At 39.9% G+C, this 19,766-nt stretch overlaps 1 protein-coding gene across 10 annotated transcripts in view; it reads left to right on the top strand.

Annotated features, from left to right (window-relative positions):
• The window catches only part of LOC136678065 (splicing regulator ARVCF-like), a 293,541-nt gene that overhangs the window by 243,097 nt on the left and 30,678 nt on the right, over window positions 1-19,766 (top strand). The window lies entirely within an intron of this gene.

Genomic DNA, 19,766 nt, shown 5'->3' with positions numbered 1-19,766 from the left:
ATTTTAATGTTGCAAGCTAGTTTACATAGCTCTGTATAGGCCTTTATGCATGGTGTCAAAATAGAGCAAATGTTTTGCGAATCAAAACTCAGAATCCATAACGGAAGAAATACAATTTTGCAAAGAGGACTGTTATTAATATAAAGAGGTTTGTAAAATAATATTTCTGTATATACCTTGTGTGTATTTAACCTTCTATTCTGGTTTTGCTTGTCACTGTATTTTTTCCTCAGTTACACATCCCTCAGTCTTGCTTTCAGTTCAAAATGCTTCTCAGAAAAAGCTTTGGGAACTTGGAAGACTGAAAGACACATAACTGAGACAAAACACACTGAAAATGAAAAACAGATTCTGAATGAGATTATCATACCAAATTGATGATTAATTACGGAAACTTTCTGTTTTACAAAGCTGTTTTTGATACATTCCTCTCCTTTAAATAAATGTTGGTTGGTGGGCTTCAGATCCATTCTTGGCAATGGATTCTGTTTTTTGGTTCTCAAATAATTTGCCCCTATTTGATCCAAAAGGAAAATCCAAAGATATGTTTGTTTCCATACCAAAACTAAATGATGGTTGTGGCACGTTTGCTTTGTTGGTGTCACTCAGAAACGAACAAAAGAGCAGAATATTTTCACATTGAGAAACACATGCAAAACGCAAACTCTAGCATACAATACATTGTCCACTATGCTATGTAATCCATACCAGACTGTGAGTCTGAACGTATTATTATTGATTGGTGTGGTTACTGTTACCACTCAGTAAATTAGACAAAGCTCCAGCAGAAGGTTCTCAGATGTGTGTGCTGAGCTGTGTCCTAGCCCACAAACAGCAGTGGCAGGTGTGCATGAGTCAAAATCTCAGAGCCTAGAGCTTTTGTTTACGTGTACACACTGTGGGTGGACCCAAAAGTGTTTTGTTTTTAGCAGAGCTGATTAAAAACTCAGCAGAGCCTGAGAGGGGGGTCTTTTGAGAGGCATCTGTCTTTGAAGAGGGATCATGTGTTTGTAGAGGGAAGGCACTCAAGAAACCTCAGGGAATCATAGCAAGTGTGAAAACATTGTACCAGCACATCTCTATGACAAGACTTTCATAAGAACGTGATAAACAGTCTCAGAGAATTACGCGACGAAGGGGGCCTTGTGTCTTTAGCCATGATTGTAATTTCATGTTACACAGGCCAACATAGAGGTTCCTTATGAAACCAGTTTGCAATTAATTGCAGTGGTTATTTGATATTTCCCTGTTATTGTTTGAGCCTTGAGAATGCAGATGAGTTTCTAGGAACTTGATTAGAGCTTTTCTCTGGCTCACACCAGTAAGTGTAGTTGTGCTACATTAATTAATGGGATGCGTTTTGAAATAATCCCCAGTCCCACGTGGACTGAGAGGTGTTCATTGTGTTGTCACCAGGGGCCAATGCTCATTAAGTGAATACAATCGCAACACTTTCCTCTCTCAACTTGACTTGTCACAGTGTTCTACAAAGACATTTACTCACAGCAATTATACGCTTCCACACTTCTTACTGAACTTCATATTGCACCAAAATGTTTCAATGACTGTATTGAAAAGTTAAATATATACAGCAGTAGGGGATGTGTTGCTGCAGTAATATCTTCGGCCATATACAGACAGTCAGTCAGACAGATATGCAAAACGAACAGACAGATAGACCATTTCAGTCAGCCCGACAGTCTGTCACACCGTGAGACAGACAGACAAACAAAGAAACAGGCATGTATTCAAACAGACAGAGAGACAGACGGATTGGCAGAGAATCAGGCAATAAGGCAGACAAAGTCAGAGTCGGAGAGACAGCCAGTCTGATAAGCAAATCACGCATATCGACAGTGAGACACTGAGCCAAACTAATTACCAGACTCTCTGTCCGTATTTCTTCATGATGCGCTTTTCATCTAAAATTATTTTCTTTTTTATCTCTGCTTTAAAGCTGGAGTAGGTGATTTGTTAGTAGATCAACCCAGAGGGAAAAATGTATTGCTCATAGGTTGCTCTATAATGGCTCAGGAGACATAATGGTGATTCTCCTAATATTTCTTGGGATGAAGAAATGAGACAGAAGAGAGCCATGAGACATGAGAGAGTTGGGTATGGTTTGTCTGGTAAATCTGAGCACAGTTTGTGACCTTTTTTAGATCTCCACTAAAATTCAAGAGCAGACGTGAAATTACTGAGGTTTTTATCTGAGGAGACACATCTGAGCAGCAGGAGACATTAAGGAGCTCTCTCTCTCTCTCTGGGAAATACTCTCACAATATAAACAAAGAGTTATACTAGATTGATCATCCATATAGCTGTTGTGTGTTTTCATACATATGAAGGAGACATTAGGTAGGTGGATTGTGTGTGAATTATTAAGCCATGGCTGTGTTTTAGAGGAGTGGCTTTAATAGGTCGGCTGAATGTAAAGGTTGGGACTATTTTTTCATTGGAATATGTTTTTCCAGAACTGGCTTACACTGGGTTACAGCTGTACAACTAGACACACACACACACACACACACAAAAGAAATCCTCGACTGAGATGCGCATACTAGCATTCCACCAGGGGCAAGCTGTTAGCCCGGCAAATCCCTTGTTTTATTTTTCTTGTCCCAAATTGGAAAAGAGAGCAGCAAGGACATAAATCCCCCTCAGCTGAACCTTCAGCATCCATACAATATTCAGACCACAAGATACATGTTTAGCTTATTATTAAGTAAACTAATATATTCCAGTGAAATCTGAAATGTACCACTTCACCCTAAATGTTGATGAGCTAAGTCTTGTGTGGGGTCTGAGCATGGTTTCTTTACTTCTGCACTGGAGCAAAGACACTAAGGTAGCTAATAGAAGCTACTGCTAATCTCAACTACACCTGAATTCATGTTCTTCATGATGAAAGTTCTTAATAAGTTTATTCTCTTTAACAGAACTAAACTACTCACATAAAAGCATGGCGACATCTCCGATCATTTTGTCAGCTTTGCATCTCCAGTTAAACCAGCTCTAAAAGCCTGTGTAAACCCATGCATACACTGTGCCCTAACGAGTGAAGCAGCACTGTGAGATGCAGCACTCTGCAAGGAAAGAAACACTGGGACTTAAAGCGGATGGGCGTTGAAGGCAGATTTTCTAAATGACTATCTCAGCACCAACACCAACCAGCCAATGAGGCGACACTCAGAATATTCACTGAAAAGCACTGCCTGAGCTCTGGGACAGCCCTAGTCCTAAGGCTGAACTTTAAAATAGTAGCTGCTGGAAACTCTTTTTGAAAAAAAAAAGCACCTATTCTTAAAAAAGATTCTTCTCACCAAGAGAGGACAAAATGGAGGTTAGAAGAGGTGGTGGAAGAGGAGTATTTAGGAGATCATTGGGAAGCAGTAATTAAAGCCACACGGCAGTGCTGCTCACAGGCCACAAGAAGCACAGTCCATCACATATTCTGTTCCTTACTTAGTTGTTACTACAGCACAATTAGACAAACTACCAGTAAATGTCCTTCATTTCAGAAGAAGCCGTATAGTGTACTTGTCCACTCTCTCTCTCTCTCTCGCTCTCTCGCTCTCTCTTTTAATGTAAACAACACTAGACAAATACATACATCACTGTGATCGTAACTGACTGCTGCTCCTGGTTTGGATGGTCCCTCTTCTCCCCATCACTAGACAGCATAGAAGTCATTCGGTTGATGTAATAGCTGGTGTTATTGTTCTCCTCCATGCGTGTTGAGCAGTCTATGTGTTCACACTAAATAAGGGTTTCAAAAATTCTAACATAGCTTCTCTCAGCAAAATCCTGAGAGAAAAAGCAACACCAATTTATTTGCACCTGTTTTTATCTCCCTCTCACACTCTCACTCTCCTGTACGGTGGGTGGTGACTCAGCTTTGTTTGCCTCAGAGACGGTGAACATCCCACAGCACCTGTTTGCTGCACCTGCACTCCTCCCAGAATCACCGAACTACAACATAGGGAAAGCCCAAACATTGCAACACAAGCAAGAAAAGAGGGATGGTATTGGTTTTTGTTTGTTTGTTTGTTTGTTTGTTTGTTTTTTAGCTCATACTTTTACGGACTTTGGCCCTTACCTTTGTCACTTGGTTCTTCTCATTGTGCTGCTGTATGGTGTTGAACAACAGGTTGATTAATATTACAATTTATATAAGTTACTTTAAAGAATAGTAAAGATAGTAAAGACCACATGAATTTACCTGATTTCCTCATTCTGAGTCTCAGTACCATAGTGTTTTCACCATATTCTTAAAGGGGGATCTTCTTTTGAGTCTAATTAATATTAGTGTTTGTTGCTCATGGTCTGAATACATTTCTCTTTTTTGTTCCTTGTTCTTCTCAGTGGTACTTTCTAAATAATTTGCAATTATTTGTCATTGTACAACGTACAACGAAATGTGTCTTCTGAAATTAACCCATCTGTTGCAGTCAGCACACACAAAGACTAGTGCACTAGGGGCTGTGAACACAAATCTTTCTCGTGCTCTTGGTGTTTGTTCTTTTGAGCCTTATGCTGAATTCCATTTACCTCGAAAGTTAAATGTTGGAGCTAGGAATGATGTCACACCTGAGCTGACAGCGTTCCAGTTTAACATTCAAAAACCCTTATGTCCCTGTTAGCTCGTTCTGTGTTAGCGATACCAGCTGATAATATTATGCAATATTCTATGCCTCCAACCACCATGGAAACAGGTTCACATATGGCAGCTGGGCACTACTGTGTGTATGACTGCTTTAATAAATGCGCTAATAAAACCTATGATACTATTGCTTTTACATAGTTTTGATTTGCGAACAGCCATCTTGGATTCAGAACTCAGGGATACCCAACTTTTCAAGAAGGAAATCTGACTTGTGAGCGCACTCCTGAAAAATCCGACATCCGAGTTCAACTCGAATGCAGCATTAGTCCTTCTAAGTGTTTTTTATTCATGCTCTTAAGTAGTTTGGCCTTTGGATTCTTCCTTCACTTTGCTATTAGGGATTTTCTTTCTTTCTTTCAATGGTTCTTTCTTACACCTAAAATTGCTCTTTAAGTATTTAACAGTTTAACCCAAGAGTCTTGGTTTTTCTCAGAGGTTGCATCTTGTTACAATTAGTTCCTCTTATATGTTATTCATCATATAATGGCTCTTACTCATGTTCTTTGTGTTAGTCCTGGTTCCATGAGATTGTTTTCCTTGAAAAGACATGCCAGTCATGCTAGAAAAATGTACTGAACCAAACTGAATTGAGTGGTGGGCAGAGAGATAGAGAGACTACATTGGTCAGAGGGCCAGACACTTTTATGCCTAGAGATGACTTCGATTATCTGCAGACCAAAACAGAGGAGAGTGAACGAGATGAGCATCTAATCTATTCATATGTTGTTTTTCTTAGAGGGGAGGTCGATAGCATATATGGTGGCATTCAAGCAATACTTTAATTAGAGTGAAAGATGATATTGACAGTTCCTCAGAGGAAAAACCCTCTCTTCCGTACTAGAGAGTTAACAAGCTGATTGGATTGGCATCACTTTGGACATGTCCTCCCTCCTTAACAACTTAAGTACAGTGACTGTGGCTAGCCATTAATCTCCAGCAAGCCTCCTCTGATCATTAGGCCTCAGACATCTATGTTTTATTGTATTCTTCTCTGACTTGTCAGATTTTATGGCTGCAATTTACCAAACAATTTTATGGCCTGTATTTTAATGTCAGAGGAACCCTTTACTCCAAGTTTGTCCCTTTTAAAAGTCAAGTCAAATTTATTTATATAGTGCTTTTAACAACCTTATGGTATTGTGAAGCAGCTTTACAGAAATCTAGAAACAAAAACAAAATGAATAACACCTTGTGAGCAAGAAAAAAGTGACAATAGCAAGGGAAACTGCCTTGAAGCTGGAAGAATGATCGTTAGTAAAAATCAAAACTTGAAGAGTGATCTATCAAAGAAGAAAACTGTAATTGAAAGGATCTTTAATTTGAAATTGCATAGGTAGAAACAGGCTTGGAGTCTTTGTGTGTAGTTGAAACCTTTGGTAAAAGTCTGTGTTGATCAGTTCCGTCATATATTCATGTTTTGGTGCATCAGAATGACAGATACCACAGATGAGAAGTTGCATGTGTTGAGTGCAGCATGTGCTGGAAATGAAGAGCAGGTAACTGAACTTAAAGCAGGTGAGCAGGAGCCATAGACAGTTAATTTTCTATCAGCATTGCGTTAGACAGGAGGGCAGTCATTAACTCAGAATATTAGTCATTTTACTGTCTAATTAGAATTTAATTACAGAGTAATGCCATTAATTGTTATTATAAAAATGTCTTGCTGGAGTGTAGCTCACAAGGATAGCTTGCCTTTCAAGATAAACTTGTCTCTCATTGGAAAGTTGTAGTTCTGAATATTATTCATATTAAAGCTTAATAGTTTTAAAGACCTAGTGCTATTGTGAGTGAATGGCTAGAATTCTACCACTTATCGCCACTTATATATTAAAGCTATAAATGTTCAATGAAAAAAATCTTTCAGATACACTACGAAAAAAGCATTAGACAAGCACCTGACCATGCAGTCTGCCGTTACAAATATTTGCGAATGTTTCTTCCTAAAGGGTTCACTGAATTCAGGTGTGGTATTTCAATAGGATGCCACCATTTGAATGATATGTGAGTGATATTACTGAAAATTCAAAGTGTTTAAGAACCACAGCAACTCAGCCACAAAGTGGCAGGCCACGTAAAGTTACAGAGCAAGGTTGCCGAGAGCTGGAGTGCTCAGTGCGTAAAAGTTGCAGATGCACTTATAAAAAATGACTAACCCTATGCAAATCTCCTCTGTCATTAACATCAGCAAAGAAAACTTTGCACAGAACACTTTATGGCATGGGTTTCCGAGCCCTATATCACCAAGCACAATGGCAAGTGTCAGATGGAGTGGTGTAAAGCACCTCTGGAGCACTGAAAACATGTTCTGTGAAGTGATGTATCACACTTCTCTATCTGTCACTCTGACAGATGAGTCTGGGTTTGGCGAATGCCAGTAGGACGTTACCTGGGGAGGGGATAAAGTTTATGCAGTTGTTTTTCAGGGTTTGGGCTAGGTCCTTTAGTTCCAGTGAGGGAAAATATTAATTCTTCAGCATACAAAGACATTTTGAACAATTGTGTGCTTCCAAATTTGTGAATATTTTAAGGGAGGCCTTTGTTCTGCCCCAGTGCACAAAACAAAACAAAAAAAAAACAAGTTCCATAAAGGCATGTTGGGGTTACTTTGGTCTGGAAGAACTTGACTTGCTCACACACAGCCCAGACCTCGACCCAATAGAACACCTTTGGAACAATCTAGAACAGAGACTGCAAGCCAGGTCCTATGCTCCTCAAAAATGCACTTCTGTATTAATGGGCAAAACAATCTTACAGACACATGCCAAAATCTCGTAGAACACGTTCCTAGAAGAGTGGAAGCTGTTGTAGCTGCAAATTGGGGAACAACTATATATTAATGCCTATATATTTAGAATGGACATCAAAAAATCTACTGATAATGTTTAGATGTCCCAATACCATTGCACATATAATGTAGTTATTATTTGTTATAATATAGTGCCATTTTTATAATCCAGGGCCAGACACAGCAGACTTAGCAAAAGCATCTGACATGCTTTGACTGAATCTATCTTTTCCCCACTGTAGTTGAACAGATTTGCTTTAGCATAGCTTATGTAAGTGTACATTTTGATATGTAAAAGTACTCTTTAAAGTCACTCAAAATGGCATATCCCCAACTGCCTGCATTAATGGATGCTCTAAAGCTTTTTATTACCAGATAACCACTGTGTGTTTGTGCGTGTCTGTGTGAGAGAAAGAGAGAGAGAGACAGATAGAGAGAGAGAGATGAGATAATTCCTGAATTTTGCTGCTGAATGCCAGCTGCCACAGTGCCCCCCATGGAGCTGGCAGGCTGTGACAGAAAAATGGCAGCTTCATCCTGGCGGGCCTTGCCAATCATTATCACTCACTCTCTCTCTCTCTCTCTCTCTCACACACACACACACACACACACACAATTACTACCTTGTGTGCCAGGGGAACACACGCCTTCACAACAAATGATCATCAGCCTCCATGTGATCTTCACAGACAAGTCACTGCGAGAAATCTTTCGACCAACAGTGAACACATGACAATGGAGGGTCTTTGGCCTGCTCAGTTTAGGCCACATTTACTGTGCCTCTACCCATTTTTTAGTAGCCACTGGCCACTCTACTTAAAATATGTACATACTTTTACATAATGACCACTTTATTTGAAAACCCTTAAAGGAACACTAGGTAAGATTTGGTATATTTGCCCCTTAAAATCCTTAATACCCAACAAATGCCTATGAACGAATAGTTACCTGGGTCTGGGACACTGGTTCTCTAAGATTTGAAGCTAAAGCTGACGAATTGGAATAGTGTATCACTACTCTCAGCGTGAAGAGGCATTGTCATCCAGCATCAGGTAATGGTGTGTGTGTGTGTGTGTGTGTGTGTGTGTGTGTGTGTGTGTGTGTGTGTGAAAGAGAGAGAGAAAGTGAGAGAGAGAGCTGGGGGAGGCCTGCGGCAGGCTTAATGATGGGTGTAATATATGATGCCCATCGTTAATCTTGTGTAATTGTTTGTGAAAATGAGCCCTTCGCGCTCTGCCTGCTATCAGAGAGATGCCACTTTAACTGTAGCAGGTGCACCATGTGTTTTCTTCTTTATACACACACACATTCACAAAACACCTACAGCTGCATGCTGTGCTTTAAAAAATATATAAATAAAAATTAAATAAAAAAATCACCTGGAAATGCCAACTGTCCCGGGCTACTGTTTTTCTCTTATATTTAAATGATGCACTATCCTCCACCTCTCTTCTCCTTGTTTGTGTGTCCAACATCTCATGGTGTATAAACACTAAATCTCCTTAAAAGAATGGAAGCTGTCAAAGACTGGAAACACTTGTACTTTGGAGTTCATGGCCACTTTAAATGGAAATTAAATAAATGAAGGGCAGCCTCCTACCGGTGTATAGTCTTGTACAAGGCAGATGTTTCTAATAAAGTGGCCAATATGAATGCAGATCAGAAGAAGGATTTACAAAGGTGTAGTTTTCCTGGTGTCCAAGAACTCCAAGAGCTGCACATTTCACCTGTTTCAAATAAATGAAATATCAGCAGTGAATACACGGCTCATTGTAAACTGCAACATTGAAGTCCAGCCAGAGTTTTGAAGTCCATGTTCTGATCCATTAGTGCTTTAGTCATGCTTCCACTTGTGTTTATTAAGCTGTTTTATGGCTGTTTGTTTGATGCTGTTTGATCTTAGGTGTGTGTGTGTGTGTGTGAGAGAGAGAGAGAGAGAGAGAACATTCTGGTGGTCAGTGAGCAGATAAGCTTATATGCCAAGTTTGTGGGGTTTCTTTTTTTTTTAAAAAAACACCCTACTCACACTTTTGAGTACAGATCAGATCCAAAGTGCACTTGTCATTAGGTGAAATCCTGCTAGAATGTTCTTCCAGGCTGTTCCCTTTCACACTTATGGGCAGGAAGGTGAGAACAAGGCCACCATGAAGTGCTGTTACATGCTTGTTAACAGCTGGGCAGGACATATTGTCACTGTAGCGAGAGAGAACCAGTGAAAGAAAGGGTGCGAGTTGCTGACTGGTACTTTGAGAGTGGCTCAGTAAAAATAGTATTCTCCCATTCTCTCCTTTCATAGTATTCTCTCCTTTCATGGCCAGAATCACTAAGACATTTGGAGTTTGATCCCTGTAGATGCTTCAGCCATCCATAGCCGTCCCTCTCCCCATCACTTTGGGCTTTCAATTTAAGGCATCTGTTAGCTAACATAACAGTTGACTTATGCCGGCAAGTGTTTTGAGTAGTGTTGTTGTTACAACTTCACTTGACTCGTTTTGCCTTGAATTGTTTGCCCTTCCAGGAGGGACCTCCCCTTTTAATGTGATCGTTCCTTATTTCATCATTTGGTTTGAGCCCTATCATTTATTGTAATTGGTCCTAATCAATACTTACAAAATAAAAACCAGGCCTGGGCTATTTTCACTCATTACTATCCACTAGTTTTAGGCTCCTCCCCCTGACTGTAATCAATTCTATTCTATAATTAATTTGTTTTGTGTACTAACTGAGCATCAGATTTCCCCAGCTTACTGTGTTCTTCTTTATGAGACTTCCTCCTGATGATGGTTGGTCATAATTACCCCCTAGTTCATCCTAAAACCTCTCTTTGTCTGTGATCGGTCACATTCATTTGACCTGGCTGAGTTTGTTTGGTCCTAATTAATGTTTTATACTAAATGGTCTCTAAATGTGAGTTTTCATAATACATTCTGATTGAACCACTGCATGAGGCAGGTTTTACATATCTTTCATTATTTGAAGACAATTGCAAGCTTAAATTATTGTATGTAAATTAGTTCACCAAAGTAAATAGTAAATTTTTAGATGAAAAGTATTTTTTTCTAATTTTGCCGGAGTGTAAAATTCACAGAATTCAGAAATCAAAATCAATCTGAAAGGATGTTGTGGTGTGTACTGGCTACGTAAAAGAGTTTTTTTAATACACATTTCTTTAATGACACTACAATATGACAAAATATAGAACAATATGTAAAGAATAAAATTAGCACAGCAGGTGAATATATGAACATAACTGTTGATCTGATCAACTGAGGCTTTATACATTTTTTTTCTTTGTCTCCTTCATAATATTTTTTTCCCTATGATTGTAAAGTGTACTTGAGTTTGTTAAAGGCACAATACACTGAACTTATTATTAATTCATTCATTCATTATCTGTAACCCTTATCCAGTTCAGGGTCGCGGTGGGTCCAGAGCCTACCTGGAATCATTGGGCGCAAGGCGGGAATACGCCCTGGAGGGGGCGCCAGTCCTTCACAGGGCAACACAGATACACTTTTGAGTCGCCAATCCACCTACCAACGTGTGTTTTTGGACTGTGGGAGGAAACCGGAGCACCCGGAGGAAACCCACCCAGACACAGGGAGAACACATCACACTCCTCACAGACAGTCACCCGGAGGAAACCCACGCAGACACAGGGAGAACACACCACACTCCTCACAGACAGTCACCCGGAGGAAACCCACGCAGACACAGGGAGAACACACCACACTCCTCACAGACAGTCACCCGGAGGAAACCCACGCAGACACAGGGAGAACACACCACACTCCTCACAGACAGTCACCCGGAGGAAACCCACGCAGACACAGAGAGAACACACCACACTCCTCACAGACAGTCACCCGGAGGAAACCCACGCAGACACAGGGAGAACACACCACACTCCTCACAGACAGTCACCCGGAGCGGGAATCGAACCCACAACCTCCAGGCCCCTGGAGCTGTGTGACTGCGACACTACCTCCTGCGCCACCGTGCCGCCCTCTAATTATTAATGTATAACTTTTTTTTTGGGCAACAGAAATCTTTACACTACATTAGTGGTATTTCTCTTGTTTTTTTTTTCTAATATTTTGCATCTACCTTTGTTGCTGATAACATAATACAACCTCTTTGGCATGTTTGACACCAGTTGAGCAGTAGTCTCACATTGCCAGACTCTTTACACTTAATGTGGCCTACTACTGCAGGAAATGCAATTAGACTGACACGCAAAAGGACCAATCACAAGTCTGCTAATTTTGCCTGAACTGTAGGAGGAGTCAGAAATAGTATCAGACACTCTGTCAGCTTGTGTGTGGAGCATCTATGGCTGAGACTACTCCAGCACAAATCTGTATAGAAGTCTTTTGCCATTTTTCACATGTGGTTCTTTCCAGCTGTTCTTTGCTTGAGGCATTAGGTGCATCTACTTTCCAGTATAAGATCACCCAAATGTGCTTTATGAGATTCAGATGACATACTTGGCCAGATGATTTTTTCATTTCATTTCATTTTTTTTGTAGTGTGATTAGTGTCATTGTCTTATTGTAATACTCCTTTCCTGCCAAGCATTTTGAGACTGGGGATACTCTTATTTTTAATATGAAGTTTTAGTGTACTCTAGCATTCATAATGTCATATATAATAGTCATCTGCCCTACACCAGCTGAACTCATGTACCCCATATTAACACACACTCACCCCTATGTTTGAAGGTTCACAGTGTTCAGTCACAGTGGTGGTCCTGGCCAAACGTGCCAAACTCCAACTCATCTAAAGTTTATTTTTGAGTCATCTGATCCGAGAATGGGCTGCTAACATTCATCAGTTGTCTGTTTATGTTATTTAGCAAACCTCAGTTTGGTAATTATTTGTTAGTAATGTTTTTTTCCCTCATAAATCATCTATAGATGTTGACTTTTTGTAATGTTATGTATTCTCTGGGCACTCACTGGCTCATTGTTGATGATAAGTCTTGTGCACCACTGTAAGCAACAGAGAGTTGTTTTTCATGGGTGTCTAAACCACCTTATTCTTATCATTTTTGTAAAATATACCCTATTAATGGAATTATTAATTAATTTTCAATCCATTGACATTTTAGTGATGACTTGCAGGGGTGTACTTTTTGTTATATACTGTAAACCCCAGAAGGGGTCATGTTTACCACAACACTCTCATGGCAATGACGGATGACATACCGGAGCCCAAGAGACGGAGTGAAGGATGGATGTAGGGATACAGTGGAGGTGAGGGGAGGAAGAGAGCAAGAGAGATGTGATTACTTAGCAAGGGGAGAAGCAGCATATGACGGATGGGACGTGACACCAAGCTCGCAGGGGGAAATCCCAAGGCAGTTCGATTGAATCAGACACGTTGACCCGGACCCTGCATCCCGGCAACCTTGAGCTTCGTCTTCTAGGCTGGAAACAAAGGAACAAAGTACTTGACTAGTGATTCTACTGACCTATTGACCTTCTTCTTTCTGTCATCTGGTCATCTTGATGTTATTGTCAATATTGTAAAAACAATTGTAACCTGAGTTGAGCACATGTATTAATTAGGGATATTCTACTAGTAATTTACTGACTATATTCTACTAGACATTTACTGTAAAATAGATAATACTTAATTAGGTAAAATTCCTAATAGTTTTAATTTTAGTATAATATCCATAGAAAAGTATTAAATGAAATTGCACTCTATAGAGCTACAGGACATGAGCATAAATCACCATGCTCAATGTAAAGCATGGGCTAGAGGGGTATAAAGCACCAGGGTTGGGTTGTGGAGCAGGGAAACTATGGTCTCTGGTGCAAACAGCAATGTTTCACCATCTAGTGTAAAGCCTTCCCAGAAGTAAAGAGTTTATTACTGCAGCAGTGGGAAAATGATATTTGATGAACTGCAAAAAATGCATTGTATATATTGTACACAGCAACAAACAAATGTTTCCATATTGTTTAATGCTGTTTTACATACAGAGAGAGTTGGCACAGAGAATAATTTAGAGAGGAAAAAAAAGGCTCGGAGGGAGGGAAAAACAGCGACATGTGGGGGATTTGGCAAAAAGAGAAGCATCCTGTTCCCCTAAAGTCCTGTCTAAAGTCCTCACAGATGCTTCCAATACGGTGTGAATAAGTGTGCATCCCAGAGCTTACACTCCTCTGTGTTCAGGCCTGTCAGATTTTCTGGAAGTTTGTAGGCACCACACATCCTTCCTGGAAATATCCCACCCTTTGAAAACGCCTTTGACTCGATGGTGTTTGACTCAAGGCAGGTTTGTACCTCACCCACAGGCATCCCTCTCTTTAATTCGTTGATGTGAAGCCAACATTTTGAATGCCTCCATTCCCCTGAACCTTAGTCAAGTCCCGTCGCTCATCACTTTTCCTGCTCGTCCTATCACAGGTGTCATGTTTTTAGCACACAACACTGTCCTTACATTTCTGCTCCCCATGCAGATGCAGATGGCATATTATTACAGGTTCAAGGTGTTTGGAGTGTTTTCCCAGTATCTGTGTAGGTTTCTTCCGGGTGCTTCTATTTCCACAGTCCCAAATCAGGTTGATATGTGGATTGACTGTGTGAAATTGTACACCGGTATGACTGGGTGAGTATGTTGCAACAGTACAATACCAACATGTAAGACTTTGTTAAAACAGACAACACACAGACTGTATACACACTCAAAAAGACTAATCAAACAAGATAAAGATACAGAAGGTAAGGACTGAGTTATAGATTTCCATGATGGCAAGAAGGGGGAATTTTTGACAGAATTTCTTTTTTTTTTTTCATGTGTTTTTTGTTTCTCTTGTGTATGAGCTCAGAACTTTCCCAAGATGCTGTTTGACAGCTCAAACATCCTGTGAGTGTCATTCTTCCCGTTCCCCGGAACAAAAAAGTTAGTGCATAAAACACTGTCAACACCTCAGAGTCTCTTTTGCTTTACCTGGTCTGTTTGTCTCTCTGTCTATCAGCATGTCTGCCTGTGTCATTCTTTCTCTGGGTCAAAGTATTCAGAGCTACAGTCTGTGATTAGAGAACAACAGTGTGTTCCTGTATGGTCAGTGGAGTTTAGAGAATGGACAGTGACTGTAGAAATGATTATTCTATCCATCTATCCCTACCTCTACAGCTCTCTCTCTCTGTCTCTCACTCTCTTCCTTGTTTTTCTTTCTTTCTTTCTTTCTTTCTTCAGTGAACAGAATTGCTAGTGTAATTGTATGATGGTTGCCTTGGTGAGATTGCAATTTTCAAGTGAGTTAGTGGATACTAGTTTTTTATCCATTTTGCACACACCACTTGTGCTTTATTAATAGAGCAAAAATCACCATGTTACAAAACTTCTGGATTGTTTAACCTCTTAAGTATTACAGCAGCAAGGCTATTAGTTATTTTAACATAAAAGATTCCCAACACCGCTTTTAGGACAGGGCGGTGTAATTTCTCTCCCAATTTTACTTTACCACACCTACAAATGTTCACCATACAAGTTTAACTTTGAATGAACTGTGTACAATTGCTTTTCCCACCAATTTATTGCACAAAACCTCTGTATATACCCCATATTATTACATTTATACATTTTCACTCAGTTCAGTTCCATTTAGTCAAACATAGTGGTCTCAGTTTAAAACCTAGTATTCTGTGCAATGTAAAGTAAATCTGTTTGTTTTTCCATTGTAGAACGCTGCAAATCGTCTATTCTTCCAAGGACAGGAGGGCACAGAGTGAAAAAAGTGCATAAAATAACAGAATAAGTTCCAGTGTGGAAGAAGTTGTAACACATATTCTCTCACCTACTCTCTCCCCTCTGACCATACTCTGAGCACTCATGCAGATGCACACATGCATAGCAAAATGGCCTTTTTTTCCTCCAATAGATGCAATTAAAATGTCCATTGCCCATCATGTACACACATAAGAGAGAACACACTCTCCACTTGATAGTGGTTTTGACCAGCACAAGGAAACCTTTTATTCTGTGACTATAGAGGCTAGCCTGTTGAAGAAGTAAATGACCTAAATTAATGGTCGTCCTCTGCTGAATATCAAGTAGAATCAAGGACACAGCTTGGGATGTGTGGTACGTGAGTGCTTGGAGGCTAGCTGAAGGGTTGCCTAATAACAAAGTTTCATCTCATTGGAACTATGGTGTCAGTTTCAAAGTTAAACCACCCTTTACATAAAGATCAGTCTCTACACCAACTATTCGTTTATTAAACCTGCTCAAAATGTGAAGGCTAACAGCTGTTTACATTTTCTGCTCAAAACATCAGCCTATTAACGTTTGGAAGATAAGGATCATGGTAAGTTCACACAAGGAAAGGTGCAGATCTTATATATGAAGGTTATGAAGCGTCTAATAGCTAACACGAGATGGATGAGAAAGAGAATCATTGCACAAGATTACAAGATAAGATCTTGATTCTCTAAACCTCCATTACTTAGAATTAGCTATGTATTCTGGTGTGAAATGGAACACCTTTTTATATTTATCAAAATAAAAAGTAGTTGTTGCTACAAGTACTTTACACTCCTGCAAGAGATGGGGTGCCGTCCCAGTGACCAGGACATTGTTTTGGGCCTGGAATGATTAATCAAAGGCAGCTAACAGAAAAGGTGCTTTTGTTTGCATGTCAGTCTTCTCTTGGAGTCCCTAACGTCCTCTCCTTGGACAGACTTTGAAGCCTCAGACGGATGATGTGGGATCTAAGCGATGCCAACCTTGTTCCTGTTGATCCGAGCTGGTGGCCCAGCTTCCCTGAAACAAAGACAACTCAATGGTTTTGAGACTTCCTGTCACATAGAGGTCTAACCTCTGACACACTCTCACACACACACACACGCATTTACAATCACGGACTGTCAAAGAACCAAGCTCTGGAGATGGACACACTTTCCTGCTGTGCTCTAATGACCTTGACAGCTTGTGTTTTTTTTTTTTAAAAGATGCTCCAAAGTGATATGATAAGAGGTTTTCAGTGTCTCTTCCTCTATGGTTTGTTCACATTTGAACTGGCTCTGATCATGACACTGTTTGAAATAATGTTAGTTTCCAGATGTCAGTATTGATTCCAGTGAGGATAGTACTGTATAATTTACAATGAGACAGGTAACACTCTGAAATGTCCAGCTCTCTGGCAGTTTCTTAATATATGGAGCCCTAATGTGACCTGGCATTTGTTTTTTAATAAAATGGCTATAAAATAATATGTTGAGGCCACAAAATGATATATTGAGGCCTTGACATAGTATATTGAGGACACGATATATTGTGGCCATGAGATACATTGAGGCAAACAAACATATAAATAAAATAAAAATAAAAATTTCTGGCCTGATATATTTTATTCTCTTTTGGCCTCAGTACATTGTTTTGTGGCCACATTTTATTGAAAACATTCACTGTGTCTCTTTAGGGGCACACTCAGTCAAATTACCGCAGTAAAATTCTCATGCTAAGGCTATGATTCTTGCTTCAGATTTGGACTTCAGAGGTCTCAGGTTCTAATCACGGACAAGACCCCAAATTATATTATGAGCAATCTAGGGCAGATCTAAGTCAAACCCACAAAACATAACACTTTTAATGAAATAAAACAACCTAGATGTATTAAAATTATTTTGTGATCATGGTAAACATATACCTAAAGTAATGCAAAATGTGTGCACAACTCACTAAACTTGGAAGCAAGAAAGGAAAAAGATGCATACAGCTGCCCAATTACTCTTTTCAAATATAGGACAAAGGGTGCGTCTCTCCTTCTGTCTTCAAAAATGCAAGCAAGCTATTACAGCAAGTTATACAAAGTGGTCTAAAGCTACACTAATTTTTCATGTGTCCAATGAGTGAAGCCTGCCAAATTGATCTGGACAAAAGTGCATTCGGTTCAGGGGATGATCCTGTATGATCAGTTACAGACCTTCAAACAATAGAGTAGAGTATTTGTTCACTTGGATAGCAAATCAATAGTTAGCCTTTAATGAGCTTTCATGGGCTTATAAATGGACAATGTATGGTGTATGTGTATGAATAGAAGTGAGTGGAAATAACCAGGGACCAGGTAGTATTCATTGCCCACTCAAAGTGCCTTTTAATTTATCATCATTTGATTTCCTGTCAAATCTCAATACGCTGATGACTAGAGCCAGAAAGGAAGATGCTTGAACCCAATTACGTAATTGCTAATTGATGAGCCACTCAGTGCTTGGCATCCCTTAATCGTCAGTGTTTATTTCCTATTAACCTACATTTAATACTGCACTATGGTGACTATCATTGCCCCTTTTAGAAAACTTTAGAAAATGCACCTTTTTTATGTTCTTGTACTAACACACTCAAATCAGTTCATCAGATACATTCTCAGCATAATTGGTTGACATAAATAATGTTCAAACCTTAGGTTTGAAATTGAAAACCTCAAGAGCTGTGTAGCCTTCCAAGCTTTGGTTTACACATAGCCCTTTTCCACCAATGTGGAATGTGATCAGTTCCTATATGTGACCCTAATTTGGAACCATTTGGAGCATTGACACCAGCCTTAATTGGTCCCCAAAAAAATGTCCTTCTTGAAACAAAAATAGTAGGTTCTTCAGTGCAAATCACTACAGTGTTAGTGAATGTGTCAAGACAAAAAAGACTGGAGAAAGGGCACAGGGCCTCAAATAAAGCGTTATCACGCATTGGAGCTGGACAGGTTCATTTGCAGCATATTATATTGTCATCAGTTTTTTGCAACGGTAAAAGCCCCACAAACCTGGTGTGTCTCAGTATCTTTTCGTTTTGATATGGGAAAAGAGAAAAGACATTTGGAAAGTAAACAGGAAAGAAGAAAAAAAACAGGAAAATGGTCTGTCTGTGTGTTGTCTGGAGTCGTGGCTGTATTAGGGGCACCTCGAGGCATATTGGCTACACTTTTCCACTGTTCTCACTTGTCCCAAGCACAGTAGGATCACTCAGAACTCTGCATCACAGTGTATCATACATCACTATGACCTGAATCCACTGTAAACTGTGGATTAACCATGACTGTCCATTTATCTCTGGATCTGGCTCTGAATTCAGCGTCAGTGACACTAAAATTTAGCAAAACCAAACCAGCATTCTTCCATATCCCTGCTGATGATATATCTTTGGTTCCCATCAAAACTGGTGGGCAGGTTCACTGGATAGCTCCAAGGTTCTAAGAATCCTGAACGGAACCATTTCAAGAACCAGAGTATTTTTTTTTTGGAAAAGAGATGTTATTGAGATCCTAATTTGTCAAAGCCCTGTGTGTAAAAACTCCTGTAACAAAGGTCCAAGGTGCTCTATTATTACTGTAAGATTTTATCTTTCAAACTGATGTCATCATCTACCTATTTATCTTTTGCTAATCCCTGAAAGTATGGCCAAAGTCTGCCATTGCTATTACTGCGCACACAAATTATAACTGTGTTTAGGATGTTAGTAAATCAGCGTCTGGAAGTGCCACCAAGAAATTGTGGTCGCTATTCTTCCATCATTCTGTTAAAGTAGTTCCCTCAAGTTGTTTAAATTCTGAGTAGTTTGGCATCTGCCTCAGTTCATTACCATGCTCTTCCTGAGCTGTATGTACCTTTAAATGGAACATACAGACAGGAAAGGGCTTCAGCTGCATAAGATACTGACTTTGAAATACCTGGTTGAACCGGTGGAAAGAGTTTTTTGAAAGAATTTTGCCTTTGCTTTGGTATTCCAGCCTTTCTCTAATGGCTTGCCTCAGACTGTGCAGAGGCATTTGCCTATGTAGTGTACCCCAGTTCTGTGCATCAGAAACTCTCAGGAAAGCTAATTACACTAATTAGCTTGAAGAGCCTGTGGGGTGAGCTTTGGTGCGTGTGTGTGCTTGTTGTTTGGGATGCCTCCAAATTGTCTGCTTTACCTTGTATTCACAGCCAGTTGTTTCGTCTTCGTTTACGTGGATGTACTCCCACGTGACTGAGTTTCTGCAGTCACTTGTAGGTGTTCTAATTTGGCATTTCAAGCATATACTTCCAGGCAGATATATGTATACTTATGCTTGTGTGGCAGTGGTCTGGGTGTGTCCTTGGCTTGGAACAAGAAGGTCACATCCTATCATTCACCAATTATTCATAATGATCCACTGTTGCCTGCTAACCAGCCGGAGGCTATCACACAAATGCTAGTGAGAGGGAATGAATTACACAGCCCACTGACCCTGTCTGTCTGTACACACTGACTCTGCAGGCGGGAACAATCGAGATTACAATACCACGGATATATAGAAGGATCTGGGATCAAAGCAGAGGAGCAGTGTC

The sequence above is a fragment of the Hoplias malabaricus genome, chromosome Y (genome assembly GCF_029633855.1).
Source record: "Hoplias malabaricus isolate fHopMal1 chromosome Y, fHopMal1.hap1, whole genome shotgun sequence".
Lineage (NCBI taxonomy): Eukaryota > Metazoa > Chordata > Actinopteri > Characiformes > Erythrinidae > Hoplias > Hoplias malabaricus.
Note: the sequence above shows the minus strand (reverse complement) of the source record. Positions and strands in the feature narration are given on the sequence as shown.